The sequence below is a fragment of the Pleurodeles waltl genome, chromosome 12, assembly GCF_031143425.1.
Source record: "Pleurodeles waltl isolate 20211129_DDA chromosome 12, aPleWal1.hap1.20221129, whole genome shotgun sequence".
NCBI classification, from domain to species: Eukaryota; Metazoa; Chordata; class Amphibia; order Caudata; family Salamandridae; genus Pleurodeles; species Pleurodeles waltl.
Genome location: NC_090451.1, coordinates 232,082,167 through 232,108,721, shown reverse-complemented (window position 1 = coordinate 232,108,721; position 26,555 = coordinate 232,082,167).

Below are 26,555 nucleotides of genomic sequence, written 5' to 3'. Positions count from 1 at the left end.
CTGGACACTTCTCCGGAACACAGAACACAAAACATCCGACGCGCTGATTTCCCCTCAGTTATTATGCTCAGGGAGCCGCTTCAGTTCTGCTTTGGAGCATTTGGAAATCTTCGCTATTTTTATCCGATAATATCTATTACATTTTCTGTACACAAGATACTTGTTTATTCTCATTATCGCTCCTAAGCGCCAAGACACTATCCCACCCTTCCTTCAAAAGGTGTTTTTTTTGAAGATGTTAAAATAAGGAATGTTCGGAGAGTATTCCATGAGTCTAATTTCTTTTTACTTTTAAAGATCTCGGGTCCAGTTAGATAGTTACATCCGTTCTAAAACTTTTTGGGGCAGTTACATGTTTTACACAGACAAGAACGTTGCAGTCATTTTGTTAAAATTCAGCAATTCAAATCGTGTCCTTTTGTAAATCACCACATAAAACCTGGCAGTCCCTGGAGGCAGGCATGCATAAATACGGGGGTTGTACCGACTATCCTCCAATTAAAGCCCGCTGATCCCCTGCTATTAAGGTCACTTCTCAGTTCCTTCTGGGGGTGGATCCGCGCGGGTCCTCGGTCAGTTTAAAAGACACAGACAGACGCACACTACATGTTTATATCCGCCCCCCCCCCCCCCAGGGACGGGGAGCGGCTCTGCTGGCAGTGACGCGCCTGGGCAGGGTCCGAGCGTCGGGGACGCGTGGAATGGCGTCCTGCGCAGAGTTCATCTCAGTTTCAGCGCTCGCCCTCTCGCTACTCCTCATGCAGCCGCCCCTTTTAGCCAGTCACTGAGCGATACATCCACAACATGAACTCATTCACCCCAGCCGCTTCTTGAAACAATTCCCTGCAGCCACCCCGCACTCCTTTTCTGCATTCACCCCTCATTCCTCTCCTGCAGCTATCACCTGCATTCATTCCCTCTAGTCACCGCTGCATTTATTCCTTGAAATCAGCCTTTGCTTTCACACGGTGTATGTATTCCTTGCAGCCCTCCCCTGCAGCCATCTGCTGAATTCACCTCCTTGAGGCACCACCTGTATTTATTCTTTGCATTCATTCCCAGTCTTCGTTCTCAGCTGCTGTCGCCGGAATTACTTCTCTGCATCCATTCAAGGCAGCCACTTCCCGTCTTCCCTCTCTACAGCCAAGAGTGAATCCATTCCCTGCAATCACGCCTGCAGTTCTCCCTTGGCCTCGTCTCGGCTTTCACCCCCAGTAATTCTTACAGTAATTCCCAGGCTTCATCCCATGCAGCTATTGCATGAATTTATTCCCCACAGTCACCGCCTGAATGTATTCCTTGCAGTAATTCCCAGACTTCATTCATGAATTCATTCCCCACATTTGCCCCCTGAATTTATTCATTGGACTCGGAGTCTGTGCCGTCTTTTTAATGTATTCCTTGCAGCCATTCACAGGCTTCTTTCTCACAAGCTATTGCCTGAATTCATTCCCTTCAGTTACCCCCTGCATTTATTCCTTGTAGTCATTCCGCGCTTTCATTCCCTGCAGTTTATGCCAGAATTAATTTTCTGCAGCCACTATTACTATATTCATTTCCTGCAGCCACTTCCGCTTTCCTTTTCTGCAGCTTACTTGAATTAATTCCTGCATTTACCCCCTGCAGCCATTTCCTGCCTTTATTTCCCGTATTTTCCTTCCGACATGCCCTGCAATTGTTCTTATTTTCTTCCCCGTAGTCAGTCCAGGCAGTCACTCACTGAATCCATTCCCTTCTGCCGTTTCTTTTAATCCTTACAGTCGTTCAGTACACACCCCTGCTTTCAGTCACTGCAGTCAGTCGCTGCATTAATGCAGCGTGGCCATCCCATTGGTCATTTCATGAATACCCTTCCTCCATTTGTTCCTTGCGTGTATTCCCTTCCGCCAGACCTTGAAGCCATACCCTGCATTCATCTTCCACAACCACTCCCTGTACGCATTACACGCAGTCACTCCCGGCAGACACCCCCGTATGCATTACTTGCAGTCATTTCCACGAGTCACTCCCTACTGCAGCCATTGTTTGCATGTACTTCCTGCAACCATTCCATGACTGCTCTCTGCAGTCGTCCCTTGCCTTAATTCCACGAGGGCACCAGTCACTCCCAGGAGCCATGCTGTCCAGTAACTACTTGCTTACACTACTTACAATCATGCTCTACATTCACTCCCTGTAGTCACTCCCTGCTGCAGTCATTATTTGCATTCACTTCCTGCAGGCATTGCTTGCATTCATTCCATGTGGGCAACAGTCACCCACAGCAGCCATGCACCCAGTGATTACCTGTAGACGTTCCACGATTAAGCTACTTACAGTCATTGTCTATGTTCATTCCCTGTAGTCACTCCCTACTGCAGTCATTACCCTTTGCCTGGAGCAGTCCTCGCTGTCTTGCTCCAGGAATGCCTTGAAGTGGATGTCTGTAAGAGCAGAACCCAAATATCTGTAAAAGTAGAGGAACCACGAACTATGCCTGTTAGTCAGTCATCCTGTCTACCTCCAATTACCCCACGTAGGATCACTCATGCCCCCACCCATGCTCCCTGAACAGATGTGTACATCGAGGAGGCAAATGATTAGATTCGAGATTGGTATAGATGGTGTGAAATGAGCAGGGATCTCCATCTGCTGGGGGGGGGGGGGGGGGGGGGTGTCCAGGGTGTCTGGTGTGCTCTAGGGGCGTCGAGGTGCACTGAAGCCAGTTGTACCTTGGCAGTAAATAACCTCCGCCCGCTCGAGAGCGCACCCCAGCCAGCCGAGACAGCCCCCAGAGGGAGGTTTTGGAATCACCCCCGGCGGTGCAGCTCCGGGGGGACGCTGCCTCCGACCTCTGCCTTCTGTTCAATCGCTGGTGGTTTTCTACAACAAACCTTTGAGCTAGTCTGAACAGATTGGTTTAGTATGTCGGCCTTGGTAATGCTATGGGGTCCCACAGGGGGGATGGGTCGCGGCACCCCCAGCTTATCCTCCTCGCCCTCATGTGGGGGCGCCTACTATTCCCAGAATGTGTGCAGGATGGACTGACTGCTCCAGAGGTGGCAATTTACCATTTTCATGCGCATGTGGGTAAATGTCATGGCAAAGGGTCATGGGGGGAGGAAGGCGATGGGGGTCTTTCTTGCTAAAACCGTCCAATGGACAGGAGACGAGGATGGCGTGGAAAAATGGATTAGGACTTTTGTTTTCTCTTTCCCATTGCACGAATATTTGAAAACAAGAAGAATTACAGGGAAACAACCAAGATCAACGGAGCGTACAAAAGACGCGGCAATTCAGTCCCGGACGGTGACCCGCAGGATGTTTGTTGTTCAAGACAAGTTTATTGAATTTTAACACTACATATCATCATCGGGCATCTTCCCACGCCCAAATGAGCTCCCTACCCCCGAGCGTGACCACGCGTCTCCTTTTCACTGAAGGGTACATGCATTCGTCACCTCCGGACGTGACACTGCTTGAACCGGATACACGTTGTTCCCAAGAGCCATTTGATTGTCTGCCTGGTCGCTAATGGCAAGAAGGCTCTCATTCCCAGCCTTCCGCTGTGCCTTCATAGAGGGCGGACCCTAAAGGCACCTTACCAGGCCCCTCCAGCGCTAACCCTATGGCTCTAACCATGGGCTCTTCCGCAATGTATCCGCAAATGTATGCAGAGCACCGCAGCTCCCGCAGAAGTGCTCAGATTTGTCCTGCTACATTATTGGAGCGTACCAAGGTATAGTGGACTCTGAATATTATTTTGTGGACAGTTCTTTCCCCTGAGAGTGGCTGCATATTTACTGTCTCAGGGGCAGACTGGCCTACTAGGCAACCTGGCAGTGCTGGAAGGGCTGGTGAGACGGGTCAGTGTGTGGGCCACTTTCTTAGCTGCTTGTGAGCCTGTGGTCTGGTAGGTCAGTTTTTCCCTGGTATTACCACCACAAGCACACATGCATGCAGTTGCCCGTATCTTGCATAATACGTATACATATTGGGCCTGATTACAACTTTGGAGGAGGTGTTAATCCGTCCCAAAAGTGACGGTAAAGTGACGGATATACCACCAGCCGTATTACGAGTTCCATAGGATATAATGGACTCGTAATACGGCTGGTGGTATATCCGTCACTTTACCGTCACTTTTGGGACGGATTAACACCTCCTCCAAAGTTGTAATCAGGCCCATTATCTTTACAAGTTCAAAACTTCGCCGATTTGCAAATGTGGGACACTATTTTAGCTACCTGATTAGCTATGGGGCAGGGGGGCACTAGTTTTGGTGCCCGAGCCTATTTTCTTTCTCTGCCTGTCTGACCCTGCTCTGCCTATGTAGAATTTACCACATTGGTATTCGCTCAGATTGAGTGCTATGTTTTCTCCCATTCCTTCAAGAAGTGTAGAACCCATCAGACCGTGGTAAGATTTTGTAGATCAGTGATGCTGAGCGTGTTTGGGCCACGTGTATCTTTATGAATTTCTTGAAGTGTGTCAGAGACCAGGCCCTCCCTTCCCCCACCTCAGGTTGCTTCATTCAATGTCGTACCCTGCAAGTTACAAATCTTTCCTCTTCCCCAAGTCAAACTCTTCTTTAAACTGTTAGAACATTGGAAGCTCATGTTTCTGACAGCGTTTACTCACAAATACACAGTTTGTTTGCTGCTAAGTAGAGACATTGGGGCGTAATTATTGTTGCCTAGTATGTGAGTAAGGGCTTAGGGGCATATGAAGTGAGCTCCTTTCTAACACCTGCTGCAACCCCACTGCCAATGTGGCCCTGGCCCCAGATGAGTTACATAGGCGTGTTTCTCTCTGATGTCACTGTAACCATGCCACTTTCCACAAGGATCTGCCTGATATTGTGTGATCTTCAGAGCACCGCTCCTTCTGTTGCATTGGATGTCATAACGTTAATGCTTGTTGATACTGGAGTAGATGGGCTATACCCAGCATGTGCTCTTTGGAAGTACGAGTTTCCCCTTTGCCATCCAAACATGGACCTTTACCCCTGCCATATAAAGTCAGTATATATAGGTCTTGTAACTTCTGGAAATCAATTTTCGGTTTGGTGAGGACTGGTGTGAGAAATAGGTGAAAGATGTTAGGTAGGACTGTCATTTTTACCACCTCTATATTCCCAATCCATGACATATTTTGTGCATGCCAGCTACAGAGAGACATAATAACTTCATGTATTACCTTTTACACATTTCTGGGTTGGGTGTCTCATAAGTCTTTGAAATAATTGTCCTCAGGTAGTACATTTCCCATCCTCCTGTCAGAAGGGCGTGGTCATCTGGAGTTCTTGCATTGTCTGCGGACACTTTATTAGGTAGCCCTCCCCCGCCAGTTTTTAGAGATTAACCTTAAAGCCTGAAACCTTCTAAAAATGTTGGACGTTTCAACCCTTGGAGTGGCAGAGACGTTTGGATGTTAGTGTGCAAGTTGCCCTTTAAATAATTTTTCTCCAAAACCTGCTTTTTCTAAAATAACTGTCTTGAATGCCAAATCCACCCTGTCAAATGTTTTTTGGAATCTAGAAACAGGAGGATTGCCTTTTTGATACTTTTATGTGCTATGTCTACAATGTGAAAGGTCATTTTAGTATCATCTCCTGTCTGTCTTCCTCTGATAAACCCTGTGTGATCAGGGTGTACTAAATTGTCACGAATCTACTTAATCGCCCTGCCAGTATTTGTTAAAATGGCTTACCATCCAAACTGAGCATGGACATTGTTTGATATGACTGGAAGACCCTAGGATCCTTCCCTGTTTGCACACCAGATATATCCATGTGTAATTCACCTTCGGTCCAATATCTTTTTCAGAAATTACATCCTTCATCAGTTTATGTATGGGGTCAAACCAATAATGGGCGAAAGTATTTATAAAAAACAGACAAAAACACACTTGGTCCTGGGCCTTAAGTTGTGTGGCGCTCTGTATGGCTGACAGCACCTCTTCTTTGGCTCTGGGAGATTCCAATCGCTCCCCTATACTGTATAGGTCTGTGATCATTGGCAAGAGCATGTGGGTCAGATCCCCTTTCTCTGTTTTCCTCATTGGTTAAGTCAACGGCATATAGTTATCCTCCTCCCTAATAGCATTTCCTGACCCCTTGCCTCTCTCCCTTTCTGTGAAGGTACAATCTTGTTCATCCCACGGTTTTGCAGCCAGTAAACTTCCTGGTTTGTTGCCACCAGGTTCATAAGGCACCTGTTTGGAGTTAGGAAGTGCGACAGGGGTAAGTCTTCTAAAGGCAGAAAGAAGTTTGGAGCATCAAACGGGTGGAATGCGGCTTTGTGGCAGCAACAAAGACTCCGCCCTCAACCCTCAGAAAATCTCCAGATGAATGAACAATCACAGTGCTGTCAATCTGTATCTGTACCTACTGCGTACCAGGGTGAAAACGGGTGCATCTAGAAATCACATACAATGTAAGAAATGGTAAACAAAGTGCATTTTAGAGCCAAAGCAAAGTGTATGCAGGGCTCACAAAAATGTTTGAGGAGAGATGAAGCAAATAGGAAGGAACCAACAGGTGTCTCACCTTTAAGTCGAATCAGAAAAGCATTCAGTGCGAAAAAGTAATTGTCGAGGAGTCATTGAGTAAACTAACAAAGAGATTCCTCTACATTGGTAATGGAAGCAAGCTTTCTGAAAGAAGGTAAGGTCAAAGTATACATCATTTCCATTAGTTTCAGGTATCAACACATGACTACATTCTCACCAAGAAAGCAAGCAGATGCATAGATAGACTCATTAGGGAAATCATAGACGTTCTTCATAAGTAATAAAACTGTAGACAGTTTTTAAACAGCTAACTAGGCTTTTAACATTCACTGCTTGTGTGCCAAGGTGCACCTCGTCTCATCTTAAAAATAGGAGCAGTCAGTGAGTAGAGTTAGCATGAGCAGAACAACACGGCACTTACGAGTTATCGTAGTCAACCATTTACATTTCTAATTTCACGATCATTTCCTCTTGTTCTACTTCACAATTCGTACTTCATTAGGCAACCCAGTGTTCGTTAAATGAAACATCAACTGTCCTTCTCAATCCTCTCTGACGCCATCCTCATATTCATCTTCTTCATTATGCGTTAACAGATGAGTTGGGAAGTTTCCCTGCTTCTTGTAAGATGTTTTATAGAGATGATATAAACTCGGATAAGGATGTATTTCAAAAAAAGAGCTATAGTAAGGATCAAGATACCCTCGACATTTTCATAAATAAAGTGATAAAATCAAGAAGACTGGAACACCACCAATCGTATGTGGGGAATTACCAACAAGTCATCAGAACAAAATTTCTCTTGACATTGTTGGACCACAGCAAGGAGGCCGGTGTGCTGTTTACTTATTAGTGTTGATGGACACGTACAACCGGTGGCCTGAAGTGACTGCAGTAAATTACATAATAACTAATTAATGTATTAAGTTATTGAAAGAAATTATTAGAAGAAAAAGCAATAGAAAGTCAATATTGACTGATAATGGTGTTGAGTTAACTTCACAAGAAATGGAAATATCTTTGAAGAAAAGAGGTATCTCTAGGAAAATATGTTCTCTCTGTTATCCCAAACAAATGGTATGCTGGAATGGTCCAACAGAATAGTAAACACAGTATGTAGTTAGCTAAGAGTGTAAACAAAGACCGGAAGGAAGAAATTAAAGTACGCATTAAAGCTTTCAGATGTTCCCCTCACTCCACATCAGGAATCACGCTATTTTGAATTATTGAAAAAAGAAACATTGTACTCGGGTGTGTCTACAATAGGTTAGACAGAAAAAGGATAATCAGGATTGTGAATCAGTAAATATTGAGCATGTTCTAAGGAAAGAGTTATGTAAACAAAACGCTAGAAAAATGAACTATGATGTAAGAAAAGCAGTCAATAATCTGGATGTGAAAGTTGGATATATTGTTGTGGTAAAATGTCCCAAGATGTAAAATGGAGTATCACCCCTGCACTGCCCATGACCTGTGGCCCCCACCACTTCCTTTCTGCTAGCCTTTTCATGGCGATTAAACTGTCATGAAAAAGCTGGTGGAAAGTGAACTCGTAATCAGCATGGTGGTGCTGAACTCAGCACGGTCATTGCTGACCACAAGTTCGACTGCTATCAGCCCATCGGGAACCGTGTTACCGGCATTGGACAGCGGTCCCCTGGAGGGTCAGCCTACCAGGGTCGTAATGGGGTGGTCGGACCGCCGGGAGTACGGGAATCCAACCATCAACGCAAGTGTGATGGTCCTCGGACCGCTACACTCGTAATTAGGCCCATTGTTAAGCCTTTGGCTGGTCAAAGAGGCTTCATCCAGTTTCAGCTGCCGCTGCTGGTCATTCAATTGGGATTCACGGTTAATGCACAAAGAGCTGTCAAATAAAACACTGTCTCACATTTAGGTTCAATTTGAAAAGTATTGCAAAAAATGAATAGTTTGTGAGTTATAGTTCAAGTTCCATGAAAGAAGGCAATATTCAGTTATGAACCTATCACAGACATTTCTGGTATTGATCACATGGATAGGCTCTTGAGGGAACCCCTAGATGGCCTTCATAAGTAGCAAAAATGTGTACGGTTTCATGTGAGCAAAGACGTTTTTCAAAATGAATGGCTCGGTTGCCAAGATGGGTGTTCGGACAAAATATTGATGTAAAAATATTGAGTTGCAGAAATATTGAGTTTTTAATATCATGACACCGAAATATAATGTGCAAAAATATCATTGGCAGAAATATTGATGTTTTAAGGTAAGAAATATTGTTTTTTAAGTTTCTTTATATGTTTAAATTATATTTTAATTGCCTATGTTTTATATTGTTTGTGTAATTGTTAATGTTTTTAAGTTTAGTTTGTAATTTTAAGTTATGTATATTTTTTATTCAATTGTAAAACAGTAATTTATGGTTTCGTAGCAGGTTAGGAGGTTTGTAGGGTTACAGAGTGGGAAGTTAATTAAGTATAATTAATTTGTACATCTTTTACATTAATATTAATTATTTGATTATTAAGTATGTAAATTGTGTAAATAATATTTATGAATTTCTTATATTTTAGGTGTGGGTTGTTGGGTGTGGGCTGTTGGGTTTGTAAGGGTATGGGGAAGTTGATTAAATAATAATTGATTGATTCTTAATTAATAATACAATATTAATTAATGATTATGCAGGTCGTTGAGTTTATAGGGACATTGGGAAATTATTAAATAATAATTGATTGATTTTTAGTAATACATTTTTAATTTATTATTTTTATTTATGTACATTGTTTATCATAATATTGCAATTGATATTTTAGGTGCGGTTTGTTGCATTTGTAGAGATATAGGGAAGGAAGTTAAATAAATGATTGTTAACTACTTATACATTAATAATTAGTTAAATGTTAAATAATTATGTAAATTGTTCAATTATTATATATTTTTTAATTTACATTTTGGATGCTGATTGTTGGATTTGTAGGGGTTTAGGGTGGGAAGTTAATTAAATTAAAATTAATTAATTACAAATTATCTCTTTATAATGAATGATTTGTTAGTTTATTACGTAAATTGTGTAAATATTATAATTTTTTAATTTAGGCATATATTTAATGTACAACTATAGTGTGAGAATTCAATTAAATAATTACTAAATACTTTTTTCTTGTATTCATTATTTGAGAAGTAAAATTATTTTAGTTGTTATTATTATCATATATATTTAATTTTATTCTAATAGTTTTATAATTTTTTTGAAATTGATACTTGTATTAAAATGATGTATATGTTTGAAGTGAAATACGTTCCCTACTGTTACACAAACTGGATTGGGAATAGTTCCTTCTACCCCTCATGAGTCCAACGCTTTCACTACTGTTGCACTGACTGTAGTGGGAATACTAAATTATACTCCTTCTGAGTCCCACACTTTCCCTACTGTTGCATTCACTGGAGTGGAAATAGTACATTTACTCCTCCTGAGTCCAATGCTTTCCCTACGGTTGCACTGACTGGAGTGGTAATAGTAAATTTTACTCCTTCTGAGTCCAACGCTTTACCTACTGATGCACTGACTGTAGCGGGAATAGTAAATTTGACCCCTCCTAAGTCCCGCACTTCCCCTACTGTTGCACATTCTGGAGTGGGAATAGTAAATTTTACCCCTCCTGAGTCCAACGTTTTCTCTACTGTTGCATTGACTGGAGTAGGAATAGTAAATTTTACCCATCCTGAGTCCAATGCTTTCCCTACTGTTGCACAGACTGGAGAGGGAATAGTAAATTCTACCTCTCCTGAATCCAACACGTCCCCTACTGTTGCACAGACTGGAATGGGAATAGTAAATTTTACCCTCCTGAGTCCAACACTTCCCCTACTATTGCGCAGACTGGAGTGGGAATTGTAAATTTTACCCTCCTGGGACCAACACTTCCCCTACTGTTTTCTGAAGACTGGAGTGGTAATAGTAAATTTTACTCCTCCTGAATACAACACTTTTCCTATTGTTGCATTGACTGAAATGGGAATAGTAAATTTGACTTCTCCTGAGTTCAATGCTTTCCCTACTATTGAACACACTGGAGTGGGAATATTAGACTTTGCCCATTCTGTAGCCAATGCTTTCCATATTGTCGTACTGACTGGAGTAGGAACAGTAAATGTTACCCCTCCTGAGTCAACTGCTTTCCCTACTGTTGCACAGAGTGGAGTGGGTATTTTAAATATTAACCCTCCTGAGCCCAATTCTGTCCCTACTGTTGTACTGACAGGATTGGGAATAGTAAATTTTACCCATCCTGAGTCCAATGCTTTCCCTACTGTTGCACCGCCTGGAGTGGGAATAGTAAATTTTACCCCTCCTGAGTCCAACACTTCCCCTACTGTTGCACAGACTGGAGTAGGAATAGTACATTTTACCCTCCTGAGACCAGCACTTCCCCTACTGTGTTGTGAAGACTGGAGTGGGAATAGGAAATTGTACTCCTCCTGAGTCCAGCACCTTCCGTACTGTTGCGCGGACTGGAGTAGGAATAGTAATTTTTACCCTCCTGAGTCCAACACCTCCCCTACTGTTGCGCAGACTGGAGTGGGAATAGTAAATTGTATCCTCCTGAGACCAACACCTTCCCTACTGTTGCACAGACTGGAGTGGGTATACTAAATTATACCTCTTCTAAGTCCCACACTTTCCCTACTGTTGCATTGATTGGAGTGGAAATAGTACATTTTACCCCACCTGAGTCCAACTCTTTCCCAGCGGTTGCACTGACTGGAGTGGCAATAGTAAATTTTACTCCTTCTGAGTCCAACGCTTTACCTACTGGTGCACTGACTGGAGCAGGAATAGTAAGTTTCACCCCTTCCTGAACCCAACACGTTCTCTACTGTTGCATTCACCAGAATGGGGATAGTAAATGTTACCCTCCTAAGTCTAACACTTCCCCTACTGTTGCACAGACTGGAGTAGGAATAGTAAATTTTACCCTCCTGAGACCAACACTTCCTCTACTGTTACGAAGACTGGAGCGGGAATAGTACATTTTACTTCTCCTGAGTCCAACACCTTCCCTACTGTTGCATTGACTGGAATGGGAATAGTAGATTTTACCTCTCCTGAGTCCAATGCTTTCCCTACTATTGCACACACCGAGGTGGGAATATTAGATGTTTCCCCTTCTGTGTCCAATGCTTTCCCTAACGTTGTACTGAGTCAAACGCTTTCCCTACTGTTGCACAGAGTAGAGTGGGTATTATAAATATTACCCCTACTGAGCCCAACACTTCCCCTACTGTTTTGCAAAGACTGGAGTGGGAATAGTAAATCCTACCTCTTCTGAGTCCAACACATCCCCTACTATTGCACAGACTGGAGTGGGAATGGTACATTTTACCCTCCTGAGACCCACACTTCCCCTGCTGCTGCGCAGACTGGAGTGGGAATGGTAAAATTTACCCTCCTGAGACCAACACTTCCCCTACTGTTTTGCAAAGACTGGAGTGGGAATAGTAAATTTTACTCCTCCTGAGTCCAACAACTTCCCTACTGTTGCACTGACTGGAATGGGAATAGTAAATTTTTAACTCTCCTGAGTCCAATGCTTCTCCTACTGTTGCACAGACTGGAGTGGGAATATTACATTTAACCCTCCTGAGACCAACACTTCCCCTACTGTTTTGCGAAGACTGGAGTGGGAATAGTAAATTTTACTCCTCCTGAGTCCAACACCTTCCCTACTGTTGCATTGACTGGAATGGGAATAGTACATTTTACCTCTCCTGAGTCCAATGCTTTCCCTACTGTTGCACAGACTGGAGTGGGAATATTACATTTAACCCTCATGAGACCAACACTTCCCCTACTGTTGCACAGACTAGAGTGGGAATAGTACATTCTACCTCTCCTGAGTCCAACACTTCCCCTACTGTTGCACAGACTGGAGTGGGAATAGTAAATTCTACCCTTCTGAGTTCAACACTTCCCCTACTGTTGCACAGACTGGAGTAGGAATAGTACATTTTACCCTCTTGACACCAACTCTTCCTCTACTGTTGCGAAGACTGGAGTGGGAATAGTAAATTTTACTCCTCCTGAGTCCAACACTTCCCTGCAGTTACATTGACTGGATTGGGAATAGTACTTTTTACTTCTCCTGAGTCCAATGCTTTCCCTACTATTGCACACACCGGAGTGGGAATATCAGATGTTTCCCCTTCTGTGTCCAATGCTTTCCCTATTGTTGTACTGTCTGGAGTAGGAATAGTAAATATTACCCCTGCTGAGTCAAACGCTTTCCCTACTGTTGCACAGAGTGGAGTGGGTATTTTAAATATTACCCCTACTGAGACCAATTCTTTCCCTACTGTTGTACTGACTGGAGTGGGAATAGTACATTTTACCCCTCCTGAGTCCAGTGCTTTCCCTACTGTTGCACAGAGTGGAGTGAGAATATTATATTTATTATTCCTAGAAGTTTATGTTTTTTAATTATATTGTTTAAAATTATATTATTAATATTATTGTTTCTGTGTATTTTAAATTAAGTTTTTAGTTATTAATGTTTGTAATACAATATATTTTTGGTAAACAATTTTTTTTACTTTTCTATGTGTAATTAAATTGTTATGTTTTTTACATTTTTCCTAAATTATTTGTTGCGGTTTTAATGTATTATATCTCTCTCTCTCGCTCTCTCTCTCTATATATATATAGATATATTTATATGTGTGTAAATGTGTGTGTATATATATATATATATATATATATATACCTAAACAAACAATCTCCAAGTGAAGGGAGCCCCCATCCCTGCAGGGCGACTTTGAAATGGGTTTGGAGTATCCCATAATTCATGTCACACAAAAGAAAAATTGTCAAAGCCCAACTCAATGATGTACTGGCACTTATTGTAGTCCATAACACCATTTTCTTGCAGCCTTTCCTTTCCTGATGCATTTTGGCTTTAGCAGCCTTATTCACAGGTGAGCAATATCAAAGTGTAAATTGTTATGTGCCTTAAATCATTGTGAACACGTGACCAGAAGGGTAATCCTACTATTATCACAATGCACAGGTACTGTCAATGCAATATAACACTCTGTAATGTCTATTTAAATCTTGCTTAATATCGTCTTGGCATCACAGTTTCATTGTAAAATATTTCAACCGAGTGCATGTTTCTTCACAGTAAAACAGTTACAAATTTTTTTCAAAATTAGGGCTTAATTTATATATTGCCAACCTTGTTCGACTTCACTCTGCCAGGAACAAATTTATGTCTTTTTTCAAACACAAGTAGGTCAGAGTTGGCAAGAGGAGTAAATCTCCCCGTCTCCCTTTCTCACCTCCCTGCTGTAAAATGCAGGATAATCCTACTGTGTTACAAGGAGGCAAGTGGGACATGCTCCCCAAATGAAATCCAAGCAATCTCCAAGTGAAGGGAGCCCCCATCCCTGCAGGGCGGCTTTGAAATGGGTTTGGAGCATCCCATAATTCATGTCACACAAAAGAAAAATTGTCAACGCCCAACTGGATGAAGTACTGCATTTATTGTAGTCCATAACATAATTTTCTTGGCAGCCTTTCCTTTCCTGACGCATTTCGACTTTAGCAGCCTTGTTTACAGGTGAGCAAAATCAAAGTGCAAATTGTTTTATGCCTTAAATCATTGTGAACATGTGACCAGAAGGGTAATCCTACTATTCCCACAATGCACTGGTTATGTCAATGCAATATAACACTCTGTAATGTCTATTTAAATCTTGCTAAATAGCGTCTTGGCATCACAGTAACATAGTAAAATATTTGAACTGAGTGCATGTTTCTTCACAGTAAAAAATATTTTTTAAAATGAAGGCCTAATTTATATATTGCCAACCTTGCTTGACTTCTCTGCTGCCAAGACCATATGTGTGTGTATGTATATATATATATATACATATATATATATATATATATATATATATATATATATATATATATATATATACACACACATATATACTCACACATATATACACACCTGGGCAGATCCAGGAGACAGCACAAACCAGTATGAAGTATTTGCTTTTTTTTTTCAAAAAGGATTTATTTTAATTTCAAACATGCAAATAGCGAGGTGCTACAAACAAACTGGCCATATATATATATATGTTATATGATTAAATAAAAAATATTACATTATAAGATAAATTATAATTATTTTAATAATAGTTTTACATTATATGTGTATAAATAAACATACACATATACATATATATGTGTGTTTTGTTTAAATAAGTATATATTTATATGTATTTTTTATATTGTTTAAACACATTTAATTTGCTGTTGCATTTTATTATTTTTAATGTTTACTATTTTTAAATATATATATTTTAAACAATATTTGTGTCTATGTTTTAAAATTAATGAAAAACGATTTTCCCCCCAATATATTTTATTTTCAGTTCTAAATATAGGACAACAATATTTCTGTGCACAATATTTTTGTATCACAATATTTAGGTTTTCAATATTTTGTCAGTGAACCGCTAAGCTGTGTTCTCTTCTAGGAAACATGGAATTCCATAAGCAGAGTGAGCATTAGCAGAAAATATGGGGGTTGTGAGTTACCATAGACACAAATTTACATTTTAATTTTATCATCATATTCTAAAAGGGTGAATGAACATAATGCACAAGGGAGCCAGAAAAAAGTGTCTGAAGCAATCACACACGAATGTAGGAGAGGTGAACAAAATACAGGAGGAAGCCAAAACAGAGTGTATGGAGAAATGAAATAAAGAATAAGTTTGATATTGAGAAAAGTCCCCTGCATGACTTTGGAGAGCATGCACCCCTACCTCAAGACTCCGATAGCCAACAGTAGTGTTTTTGATCCGCCCCATTAGCACACACGATGATTATGTATGCTATGTAAGGAGACCCACAGTGGGTATCTGTGTCAGAAAGGTACAGCATGTGTACCTTCCTTTTAAAGAAAGTGACTACTGTCATCTCACTGGGCTGTGAAGGACTAATAGTAGTGTCAGTAAAGTGAATATAAATATAGGCCAGGCCTTTTTACATGTTGCCCAATAGGAAGAGATGTTCTCTCCGATTTTAAATTGTCTACCAGTCCCGTATAGATGGGCCCTTCTCTCCGCCACCTGGGACATGGATGTTGCGTGCATGAACGTACGTATCTGCTTGAATATAAGAAGTGCATGGAGTGAGTGTGCTGTGCCAGACATATACGATGAACTGGAGGAGTCTTTCAAATATATCAGGGATATTTGTAATTGGCCAGACTAGGGGTGTGTAGGAGAGTGGATAGTGAAATAGCCCACGGCATGCACCTGTTACCGCCTATCCATTAAACAGTCTTTACACACTGCCTTTCTATCACACTGTCTTCTGCAATTCTACTATACCCTGTGCTCTACTTTTCTAACAGACCCTGTTCTTTTTCGATCTATCAATCTTTATATTCTGCCTTTCTATCACACTGCGATTCTGTCACGGTCTTTACACTCTTCCTTTCTTTCACACCTGCACACTCTACCTTGGTATCTCACCATGTACTTTTCCGATCACTGTTTACATTCTGCCTTTTCTATCACACAGTATCCTGTGATTCTATCATAGCCTTTACACTCTCCTTCTATTGCACCTGGACTTTTTTCCTATCACACAGTGCAGTCTCCCTATCAGTGTTTACATTCTGCCATTTCTTTCCCACAGTACTCAGTGAATCTATCTTAGGGCCTGATTATGAGTTCGGCGGTCAGGAGAACCCATCCGCTGAACTTCCGACTATGAGGTTGGTGCCATACTGGCCACCTCCCCACTGGGCCCATTATGACTTTCCCGCTGGGCCGATGGGTGGAAACCAAGGTTCTCACCTGTCAGCCCAGCGGGAAAGAGGCGGCAATGCTGAAACCTGCAGGGTGCACTAGCACCCTCGCAAAGCTCACGGTTTGCACAACAGACAGTGAGCACTGGGAGGGTGCTGGGCAGGGGGGAACCCTGCACTGCCTATGCCAAGTGCATAGGCAATGCGGGCCTCCGTGCTCTCATGCGCCTGTTCTCTACTAGCTTTTTAATGGCAGTGATATTGCCATAAAAAGGCTGGCGGAGAACCAGGTCGTAATCAGTGGGGCCGCACTGCATGCAGCGCCACCCTGGCTGATTGCGACCTGTATTTGCTGTCAACTTGTTGTGATCACCGATCCCGGCAGAGACGACGGTACCCTGGCGGTCTGACCGCCAGGGTCATAATGTGACTGTCCTGACCGCCACTGCGAGTCTGTCGGTCTAGTGACCGCCAGACTCGTAATCAGGCCCATAGTCTCAACACTCTTTCTATTACACCCTACATTCTGCCTTTCTAACACCGACACCCTTTGCCTTTCCACCACACCCTGTACTCTTTCTTTCAATCAGTCTTTACATTTTGCCTTTCAATTACTCTATATTGTGGTTCTATCAGAGACTGTACACTCGGCCTTTCTATCACACCTGTACACTCTACCTTCCTATCTCACCCTGTACTCTTCCTTTCTATCAGTTTTTACATTCTGCCTTTCTATCACACATGCACTCTGTGATTCCATCATAGTCTTTACACTCTGCCTTTCTATTACACCTGTACTTTCTGCCTATCACACACTGTACTCTTCCGATCAGTGTTTACATTCTGCCTGTTCTATCACACTGTACTGTGATTCTATCACAGCTTTCACACTCAGCCTTTCTATCGCACCTGTAAACTCTACCTTCCTAGCTCACCCTGTACTATTTCTTTTTATCAGTTTTCGCATTTTGCCTTTTCTATCACACGGTATTCTGTCATTCTATCATAGCCCTTACACTCTGCTTTTCTATTGCATCTGTACTTTCTGACTATCACACCATGCAGTCTCCCTATCAGGGCTTACATTCTGCCTTTTCTATCACATGGTACTCTGTGATTCTATCATAGCCTTTACACTCTGCCTTTCTATACATGTGTACTTTCTACCTATCACCCCATGCAGTCTCCCTATCAGGGCTTACATTCTGCCATCTCTTTCATACTGTTGTCTGTGATTCTATCATGGCCTTTACACTCTCTGTCTAGCACAACCGGCACTCTTCCTTTATATCACAGCCTTTACACTCTGCTTTTCTATTGCATCTGTACTTTCTGACTATCACACCATGCAGTCTCCCTATCAGGGCTTACATTCTGCCTTTTCTATCACATGGTACTCTGTGATTCTATCATAGCCTTTACACTCTGCCTTTCTATACATGTGTACTTTCTACCTATCACCCCATGCAGTCTCCCTATCAGGGCTTACATTCTGCCATCTCTTTCATACTGTTGTCTGTGATTCTATCATGGCCTTTACACTCTGCCTTTCTATACATTTGTACTTTCTACCTATCACCCCATGCAGTCTCCCTATCAGGGCTTACATTCTGCCATCTCTTTCATACTGTTGTCTGTGATTCTATCATGGCCTTTACACTCTCTGTCTAGCACAACCGGCACTCTTCCTTTATATCACAGCCTTTACACTCTGCTTTTTCCTTCCACCCTGCTCTCTCTGCCTTTCTATCACACGCTGTATTCTCGTTGCATCGCACTCTGCACTCGCTGCCGTTCTGTCTTTGCTTCCTTGTTGCCACTCCGACAGGCACTGCTTAGGTCTTACGGACCAAACCTTCACGAAATTGCCTTTTTTCTGGTATCTACATTCTGTCTTTACTCAAACACCATACAACCGATTCTCGTGTTGAAATCGCTTTCCCTTTCTCTCTTCAGCGTTTAAAGGAAAAAAGAACTTTGCTTGAAAATACACTGGCGGCAATACACATTACACTGGTGGCATAAGCAATGTACCCGAGACACAACAGCGCGTGGATGAAAACAACACAGTGCACTTTGTATGGAAGCAGCCTCTCCGTGTCCACGTGATCCGCCAGCACAGTTTTAGACTGACAGGGTATTTCACAAATCCGTAAAAATGAGAAAGGCAGAAATTAATACAAATCCCTCACCAAATCTGAGGATTAGAACACTCAGGGTATTGGACATGGAGGCCTGGTCTGTGGTAGAGTGGTGCGGGGGGGGGGGGGGGGGGGGACGGGAGGAGGGCAGCCTGACCTAACAAAGAGCCACAACGGATGGTGCGGCTCAATAGAAAGGGTAAGAGAGAAACACAGGGAGTGAAAGCGAGTGTCAGAGAACGAAGTGATGAGGAGACATAAACAATGGGAGGAACAGTGGAAAACAGGGAGTGGTGTAGAGAAGCATAGAGATACAAAGGAAAAGAGGGGAGTAGAGACAGAGATAAAGACAGCGAGAACAAGAGGGGGCAGGTGAGAAGTACTGGGAGAAAAAGCATAAAAGAGGGAGAGAGAGGTCAGAAATAGAAGTGGAGCGGGGGAAAAAGGTCAAGAAAAAGAAACTGTGGTAATAAACACAAAGGAAGAGAAGGAGAGCAACAATGAGAGAGAAAATGTTTATTAGAGGAGAGAGTAATAGAAAGAGGAGGAGAATGCCCAAAGGCGCATCTCGAATGGGGCGCGCCAAGGACTATGTTGGGCACTGCAGGAAAGGCTGAGATTTCCGGTTCAGCGTCCCAGGGGAGGCCCCTGGTCAAGGAGGCGTGGCCCGCCGCATCGCGCCCATGGATTGCCAAGCACCACGCCACAGAGGGGGGGGCACGCTTTTATGTTTTGAGCATGATCAGTTGAAGGGGGTGATTCTCACAGTTGAGGTGAAAGAAAAGATATAAAGTGGGGCACTTGTTGAGATATTTGATCTAATTATTGAAAACCCAGTGATAGAGGATGCTAAACGTTGTAAAGAGTGTTCACATTCGAGAGATTGCTCTCATGCCCCACAGAAGCAGAAGTTAGAGGAAACATTGTTGAACTGGGTAAAAGGTTTTACTATCTTTCATTCAGTCACGGTTGAAAAGTTTCCTGAACTAGGGCCTTAGCCCTTTGTAACCAAAACAAAATTGTCTGTACACATGATGAATGTGGGAGCACCTAATGGAAAGATTATGAAAGGACTTTTAGAAGAAAGAAGGTGACCTGCAAAACCTTGTATTGGGGTCAGACTGATGTCAATTCTTAGTTATGCCATATTATGGTCAGGAAGTCAGAGTCCAATGGGCCTCAGCCCTTTCAGGGGATGGGGTCCGGCAAAGTGTCGGTGGATTAAAGAGGAACCTGCTAGACCTTTAAAAGAAAAAAGTGCTCAAGACCACCAGCGACCTGCAAGTGCTAATATAAATGCTCCTTTTGTGGCATGCCATCACACACCGACTTCAGATGCTTAAAAAAAAAGGAAGGAGAAGAGCCAAAAGAAGCAAGTGAAGCTCAGCCCCTTTTTCAGAAGGCCCACTCTCCAGTTAATAGTCAGGTTTTTGACCCCGTGGTTTAATAGTTAACAATACCCTGAAGGAGGCACAGACTCTCTTGGAAGGTTTCACTAATGATTTCAGGATACCTGCTGGGGGGTGGCGACAGCTCCCTTTTGCAAGAATCAGCAGTCCCTGCACACTAATAGGGCTGTGGCAAGTCAAAAGATTGCCAAGGAGTGTATCTTAGGCAGATTGGCTGGTTTGATTTGCCCCCCCCTTTGCAGATTTTGTCTGCTCTACTTTGGGAGTGGTGCACAAAAAGAACCCAGGCCAGTTTCACTTAATACATAACCTCTCCACCCCAAAGGGAAGTTCAGTAAACAAGACCATTGATCTAGGGCTCTGCTCAGTAAAGTACGCCTCCTTTGACAAGGCCCTTGCTATGCTACAGCAGTTGTGTAGGGGCGCCCTGTTAGTAAAGCAGACATTGAATCCACTTTTCAATTGTTGGCAGTGCATCCTGAGGATTTCCACTTGCTGGGGATTCAGTTTTATGGCGCCTTCTATTTTGACAGGTGTATGTCTGTGGTCTGCTCTGTATCCTGTGCTTACTTTGACACCTTCAGCTCATTCCTTGAGTGGTTTGTATGAAAGCAATCGGAGCTGGGTGGGTTCTACATTACTTAGATGATTATCTTTTTCTTGGACCCATGGGCTCATCACATTGTGCTGAGACATTGGAGGGTTTTGTTCACCTGATGCGGCAGTTTGGGGTACTTCTCACTCAGGGCAAGACTAGTGGCCGTTCCACAGTGATTACCTACTTTGGCATTGAATTGGATACAGCGGTGGGGGCCTGCAGGCTTCCTGGGGATAAAGTAGCCCAGATTAGAAACTTACAGAGGGAACGCTTGGGTGCCAGACAGGTTACGCTTCATCAACTTCAAGTCTTGGTTGACCAGTTGAACTTTGCTCTACATGTTATCTCTATGAGAAGGCCTTTCTCTAGATCCCTTGCTAAGGCTATGACTGGCTTGCAGGAAATGTACCACGTTTGTCTCAAGAGGTTAGGTAGAACTTGAGAATCTGGGATTCCTTTCTCCAGCGCTTTAATAGGCTTGTGCCATGGGTATCCCTGTTGAAGGTGAGACTCAACTTGTGTCTTTCCACCGATGCAGCGGGTAGCATTGGGCTTGGCGCCATACTTGGTGACCAGTGGTGTATGCAGTCAAGGCTGGGTGAGTGGGGCAGGGAAGGACTGGTGCATAACTTGGCAATTTTGGAGCTGTTCCTGATTGTCATGGCATTGACAGTGTGATAACCCAACTGAGCAACTGCTCAGTAGTATTCTGGTCAGACAACATGTAAGTAGTGGAGGTGATAAATACTTTTAGGGCTAAGCAGGTCCCAGGGGTACTCAAAAATGCTGCTGATGCTTTGTCACGCCTAAAGTTGCAGGAGTTCAGGCGTTACCACCCAGAGGCGGCAGCGCAACCTAGACCGTTCCCGGGGCATCTTTAGAGGCTTGGTGGACCACCCTACCTGACCTCGTGACAGCCAGCTTAGCTTCCCAGTCAAAGAGAGCCTATGAGGGGGCATTTCAGAGATATCTGAGTTTTCTTAAGGCGGGGGGGGGCGCATTTTTGAGGGATCCTCTAGGGTGCAGTTCCTGGCCAAACTATAAGGGGAAGGGGGGTCCAATACCAGCGCAAGAAGGCATGTGGCAGCCATCTCTTTCTTTGCAAATTTGGGAGAACGCAAGGACTGGTCTTCTTCATTTCCCATTAAAAAGCCCTAAGCGGCTGGAAAAAGTTGGAGGGAGGACAGACACAAGAAGGCCAACTGATGTGCAGAAACAGATGGCTATAGTTTCAAAATTACCCAAGTTCTAACAGACAGAGCTTGAAGTACAGCTCTTTAGGGCAGCCTTTTGTCTGGCTTTTTATGGGGCTTTCAGGGTAGAGGAATTGGTAGTGCACTCACGGAGGGCCATTTATGAGGGCATTCAGCTGGTGCAGTTGAGTAGGCAAGATGGGTCATTGCAAGTAACTTTGCTGTCCTCCAAAACAGATTAGTGGGGCAAGGGGAGCACATAATGCTGCATAAGGCCTCAGGCTCATGCTGTTGGTTTGTCCAGTCTCTTAGAGTATTGAAAACTGAGCCTATGAGGTCCAGCCAAAGCGCTATTCCTCTAAGCCGATAGGTCCCCTCTTTCTGGATACCAATTCGCTAGGGTGTCGGTTATCGCCATATTGGTTACTGAAAGCACACCTTCCCTTTTTAGCTTGCACTCATTCTGCATAGGGGCAGCAACCGATGCAGCAGTGGTAGGCATGGTCAGTCAACAGGTGCAGAAGATTGAGGGATGGCATTCTGAGTGCTATAGGAGCTATGTTCAACTGCACTTACTGTGACTTCTAATTTTGCTTCTCTACACTTCTCTGAGTACACAGGTGCTGTGGGTCTTCAGCCACTTTTCTATACGGAGGGCCTGAGAGGCATTCTGGGCTGGAAATGGCAGTTTTCTGGCACACACGAAGGCTGTTGGTTTCAACATGAGATGGTTTGGTCAAGGGGGCTCAGGGTAAGACACCTATAGTCGGCAGTGGAGAAGCTAGTTCCAAGGGGGATTCTCCCTCCAGTTCTGGTGATTTTGCATCTAGGAGGCAAAATTTTGGCGCAGTTAGGGTGGAAAGTCTTGTTTGAGGCTATCGTTGTTGAGGTTATGTGGCTCACCAAACGTTTTCCAGAAGATTTCATTGCATGGCCTCATATACTTCCAAGGCAGTACAGGTGTGGGGGAGGGGTCATTTGTTGCAGGCACTGACTGAGTTTGTCAAGGGCCTGAACAGACTGCTTTCCCAGTTGCTGAGATTGCCTAAGTTTGATTGTATCCCACATGGTTGCATCAGGAGGGCAAAGTTTTTCCACCCAGATGGGGTGCATCTGTCTCCCTAGGGCAATACCATGCTTGTGCGTAACCTGCTCACTTTCGTGTGACAATGGATATCTGGGTTGGGGCAGAAAGACTGTGGACCATAGTGGCGTGTGGCGGTGCAACTTCATGGTTGGGAGGAATTTTCATGTCACCCTTGCAAGTCACTAAGTAATGCATTAACAACAGCTTTGTCTCTGGAATCTCAAAGGGGTGTGCTTCCAGCATTCGGTAGAGAAGCTGCCAGTTGTGGCGTTGGGATGGTCGCTTCTGTGGCCCCAGCCTAGCTCAACACATGTGCAGTGGCACTGTTGGGTTACTGGCCCTTTGAGGAATGGAGAGTGCAGTCCGTGCCAGGGAACCAAGGCATGGCCCGGTTACACAGGCTGGCTCTGCAGTGGGTTTGGGGGGCACCCAAAGCACTCTGGGGCGAGCGGGCCTTCCCCATTTACCTTCAAAACCACTAGCTCACAGGAGCCTCTTTATGAGGATTCTTTTACATGTAGTAGGAAGCCCCTGCAAGGGGCAGGGGTGATTGGATGACAAGGCAACCTTGAGCTCACTAAAAACTAGTTGCTGGATGTTAGAAGGGTTAGATGACTCAATGTATAGAGGAGTCTGTTAAGAATAACATGACTAAAATATGAACTCATGTAGCAGTTTGGATTGTGCTGTGAATAACTTGTACAAAAATAAGTTATTTACCGATAACTGCAGTTCTTCAGTATTGGTATCTTTCATAGATTCACATGCTTGAATAATTCCCTGTCATCGATGCGAAAGTCCCACGGTAACTTAATAAAGCAGTATATATTTCACTAACATAGACTATAATGGCAATGAAAAAGTCAGTTTAATAGCCTATCCATGTCTTTTTTTAAAAAAGGACCAAACTTGAACTATAACCAATCAGGCGTTAGCACCCTCTAACACTCACAACAAAGGCTAATCCTCAGATTTTCAAGGACAAGTAGAAATAAATAATCCAGAGATATAAGGGGAGCCTCTCGGGGAAGGAGGGTGGGTATCATGTGAATCTACGAAAGATACCAACACTGGAGAACTGCAGTTACAGGAAAGTAACATATTTTCTTCTCCAGTATTGGATCTTTCATAGATTCATTTGCTTGAATCAGAATAGCAAGCAGTTACTGTATTTGTATATCTTATAGTTATAGTGCAAATAGCGAATGGAGGGTAGAAAATATATACATAACATTCACATGCACTTTAATAATTTAGTACAGTGGTTCCCAACCTGTGGTCCGGGGACCCATGGGGTTCCGCGAAGCCGCCTCAGGGGGTCTGCGACTGCTTAGAAAAATAATTAATATTAACAGATTAGGTCCCCAGCTTTAACTAATGACTAACTGGGGGGTCCGTGGATTCCAGTAATGATTCAGTGGGGGTCCCTTGGTTCCAGTAATGATGAAATGGGGTCCACAGAAGTCAAAAGGTTAGGAACCACTGATTTACTATATGAACCCATATATACACATCATCCATTAATATTAGCATGAATACATAAACACATGGAACCAAAAGAGGCTACCCTCTGGTGTAATAAAAGCAGTCCAACTGCTGCATCACTGCGCTGTGCCGATTCCAGGTAACAATGCTGCTTGAATTATATGCTCACTTTTCCAAGTTGCTGCACTACATATCTTTTCCAGAGGTACTTACACAAACAAAGTAGTTGAGGTGGAAACTGCCCCAGTTGAATGCACCCTAGTTTTCTCTGTGAGGGGCTTGCTAGTCTTTGAATGGCAGAACTGGATTGCAGCTGAAATTCATTAAACAATGGTTGCCATTGTACCTGGAGCATCCTTATGAGTGTGTACATCTGAGTCCAACAGTTAGTCAGTTCTCATGAGTTTATTGGTGCGATGTAAGTAGAATTTTAGATATCACTTGAGACCTAGTGTATGAATAGACCTTTCATCTGGTGATGTTGAATTCAGGAGAAAAGCCTGAAATATCATAGGTTCATTGAGGCAAAATCTGAAGGAACCTTGAGAATAAATCTTTGGATTGATTCAGAGAAGTATTACATTGCTTGTGAGACGCGAGAAGGTTGCTGAGTTGAGAAAGCCTGTATCTCCTCTGCCATACTTGTAGGAGTGAGCAATAGTAACAAGACGACCTTCCCTGTGAGAAATATGAGGTGTGCTCTGTGAATGGGTTTGAATGAACTCTTTATGAGTTGAAATAGAACTATGTTCAGGAGCCAGTCCAAGGAAAGAGCCCTTACTGTGGAAAAAACTGTTTGATGATTCTGCAAGAGCAGAAAGAGAAAATGTGATTAACATCTATATCTAGATATTGCTGTAAGCCCTACCTTAACAGACACATGAACCAACCGTGACCGAGTTAGTGACAGGAGATAGGGTAGTTAGTTGCCAGATTATGCTAGTAGAGGATGTAGGTTTGATTTTTAGCACTATAGGCATTAATGTTTACATGTCTTTATCGTGGCTTCCACTTTGACTTGGAGCGAATACACATGCAGTCTTGAGGAGTATTGAGATCTTTGAATTCATGGATTTTAGGAGCCGTGCGCATAAAAGGAAACAGGTCGGGTCAGGATGAAGGACCTGGCATTAGTTCATCGTCAAAAGTTTACAGACTGTGGGAAGGTGAATGTGGTTGTATTCTGATAGCAGAAGAAGCTCCGTGAACAAATGTTGTGTGGGCCAGCTGGGGGCTGTCAGGATGAGACAACACTGCTTTGTCTTCCTCTTGGTGAGAACCTTTGGTATTAAAGGTATTGGGGAAAAAGGTAGGCATAGATCCTGGAGCATCGGCGAAAAACATTACCCCACAATCTTGGATGCGGATGCCAACTTGCATACAACTGGCATTTGCAGGTTTTGTTTGTTGCAGAGGGAGGGAGAAGATCCTACTTATTGCCAACTGATAAAACTCCCCTTTGTGGAGTCTGTTTCCAGTTTTGCTTAGCATGTCTGCTATAAGATTTCTAGTTCAGGGAACATGTTCGGTCCGAAGAGTTATCCTATGTGTTGTTAACTGTCTCCAGATTTCCTGATCTTCCTTGGACAGCGCCAGTGATCTTGTGCCGCTTTGTTTATTCAAGTATTGTATGCTGGTGGTATTGTCGTGCAAACTAACAAAGAAGACTCTGCTATCATCAGCAGGAAAGTTTGGAGACTGAGCAAATGGCTTTGAGGTCCAAGTGACTGATATGTATGCTCTTCTGGAGCAGACCCCTTTTCCTGAATTGGAGGTTCTGTAGATGACTGCCCCAGTTTTCCAGTGAAGCATCTGTAGTCTGAGACCACCAGGCTAGAGCTTCTATCATACCTATGTGAAATTCACCAGGCCCTCAAACAATGTTTGATTGAATCTATTGGTTTTGTAGCTGTTCCTGTTAGGCTTTCATTTTCAGGCGTACAAGAGGGATCATATTGACTGCTGAGGACATGATGCTCAAAATCTAATTGAACAGACGCACTGATTTTTTAATTTTCTTTATTTTTTAGAGCCAGTTACTAGAGCCTTTGTTGCTTGTCTTTGGACAAGTCTTTGTTTTTGAGAGACAGCATCTAGTGTTGAGGCCCAGGAACAGTATCTTCTAGGATGGAGGAGTTGATGATCTTTGATAATGCATAAAGAGACTTAGGGCCTAATTAAGAGTTTAGCGGATGGGATAGCCTGTCTGGCAAACTCCCGACAGGGTGGCTGCCGACATAGTAGCGACCTCCCCGTCGGACCTATTAGGTGTTTCCCGCTAGGGTGACAGGCGGAAATGAGGCTATCGTAGCTTAGGCTGTCGTAGACGACTATCACAGAT